Raw genomic sequence first — 2789 nt, 5'->3', positions numbered from 1 at the left:
GACTATGTAACTACCGATATATAATGAGACTATGTAACTACCTGTATATAATGAGACTATGTAACTACCTGTATATAATGAGACTATGTAACTACCTGTTATATAATGAGACTATGTAACTACCTGTATATAATGAGACTATGTAACTACCAGTATATTAATGAGACTATGTAACTACCTGTGTATAATGAGACTATGTAACTACCTGTATATAATGAGACTATGTAACTACCGATATCTAATGAGACTATGTAACTCACCTGCATATAATGAGACTATGTGAACTACCCTTTATATAAGAGACCTATGTAACTACCGATATATAATGAGAACCTATGTAACTACCCTGTATATAATGAGACTATGTAAACTACCCTGTATATAATGAGGACTATGTAACTACCTGTATATAATGACGACTATGTAACTACCTGTAATGAGACTTATGTAACTACCTGTAAATAATGAGACTATGTAACTACCGATATATAATGAGACTATGTAACTACCTGTATATAATGAGACTATGTAACTACCTGTAATGAGACCTATGTAACTACCGTGTATATAATGAGACTATGAAACTACCGATATATAATGAGACTATGTAACTACCTGTATAGTATGAGACTATGTAACTACCGGTATATAATGAGACTATGTAACTACCTGTATATAATGAGACTATGTAACTACCTGTATATAATGAGACTATGTAACTACCTGTAATGAGACTATGTAACTACCTATAATGAGACTATGTAACTACCTGCATATAATGAGACTATGTAACTACCTGTATACTAATGAACGATATGTAACTACCTGTATATAATGAGACTATGTAACTACCTGTATATAATGAGACTATGTAACTACCTGTATATAATGAGACTATGTAACTACCTGTATATAATGAGACTATGTAACTACCTGTATATAATGAGACTATGTAACACCCCTGTAGAGAAACACAAGTCCTGCAGGCTGTTTTAAGAGCACAGTAATGCCCTAGAGCTCTGGGACTGGTAAAACCTGTGCAGCGGGGGGCGGGGGTTGGACACAGGAGGGAACGAAACCTGATTTTCTATAGAACAGCTATTCTGGGCTATTTACAGTGTGTACATTTCTTATTTCATCCTTTGTATGTCCCAGCAACAAATGTCCTGACAACTGTTAGCTGTAATGCTATATACACACACACATATATATATATATACATACATACACACACACATATATATATATATACACAAACACACACAAATATATATATATATATATATATACACACATACACACATATATATATATATATATATACACACACACACACACACACATATACACACACACACACATATATATACACACACACACACACATATATATATATACACACACATATATATATATATATATATATACACACACACACACATATATATATATATATACATATACACACACACACACATACACACACACACACATATATATATATATATATACCCACACACACACACATATATACACACACATATATTATTAACTGATATAAGTGCACTCCCACGAACAGTAAGTTTAAATTCTGACAGGGTGCTATAGAGAGTTAAAATATCCAAGTTATAACACAAGCACTCACTGGACTTGATACAGGTGAAATAAAAAGTGTTTTATTCCATATAAACACAATGAGACTATGTAACTACTCCTCGAAGCCGGCAGAAGTTTTCTTCTAGACGGCATCTTCTATCTTCATCCATCCGGTGCGGAGCGGCTCCATCTTCAAGACACCCGGCACGGAGCATCCTGTTCTTCTGACGACTCTTGAAGAATAAAGTTTCCTTTAAATGACGTCATCCAAGATGGCGTCTCTTACATTCCGATTAGCTGATAGAATTCTATCAGCCAATTGGAATTAAAGGGAGAAAAAATCCTATTGGCAGTTGCAATCAGCCAATAGGATTTGCGCTTTCATCCTAATGGCTGATCCAATCAGCCAATAGGATTGAGCTTGCATTCTATTGCTATTCCAATCAGCCAATAGAATGCTGAGCTCAATCCTTTTGGCTGATTGCAACAGGCAATAGGATTTTTTCCGCTTTAATTCCGATTGGCTGATAGAACTTATCAGCCTAATTCCGGAATGTAAGAGACGCCATCTTGGATGACATCATTTAAAGGAAACTTCATTCTTCACGAGACGTCGGAAGAAGAGGATGCTCCTGCGCCGGATGTCTTGAAGATGGAGCCGCTCCGCTCAGGTTGGATGAAGATAGAAGATGCTGTCTGGATGAAGGACTTTCTGCCGGCTTTGATGAGGACTTCGGCCTGCTTGGATGATGATTTCTGCCGGCTTCGCCTGAGGACTTTTGCCCGCTTGGATGAAACTTCTGCCGCTTGGATGAGGATGGATGTCCGGTCTTCGGCAAACTGTAAAGTGGATCTTTGGGGGTTGATTGTTAGGTTTTTTAAGGGTTTTATTGAGGTAGGTTTTAATTTAGGGTTAGGGACTTTGGGCTGAAAAAGAGCTAAATGCCCCTTTTAAGGGCAATGCCCATACAAATGCCCTTTTCAGGGCAATGGGGAGCTTAGGTTTTTTTGATAGGTTTTTATTTGGGGGGTTTGGTTGTGTGGGTGGTGGGTTTTACTGTTGGGCAGGGTGTTTGTTATTTTATTTTAGCAGGGTAAAGAGCTGATTCCTTTGGGGAAATGCCCCGCAAAAGGCCCTTTTAAGGGCCAATGGTAGTTTATTTGTAGGCTCTGGGCGGGTTTTATTTTGGGGG

The sequence above is a fragment of the Bombina bombina genome, chromosome 10, assembly GCF_027579735.1.
Source record: "Bombina bombina isolate aBomBom1 chromosome 10, aBomBom1.pri, whole genome shotgun sequence".
NCBI lineage: Eukaryota > Metazoa > Chordata > Amphibia > Anura > Bombinatoridae > Bombina > Bombina bombina.
Note: the sequence above shows the minus strand (reverse complement) of the source record.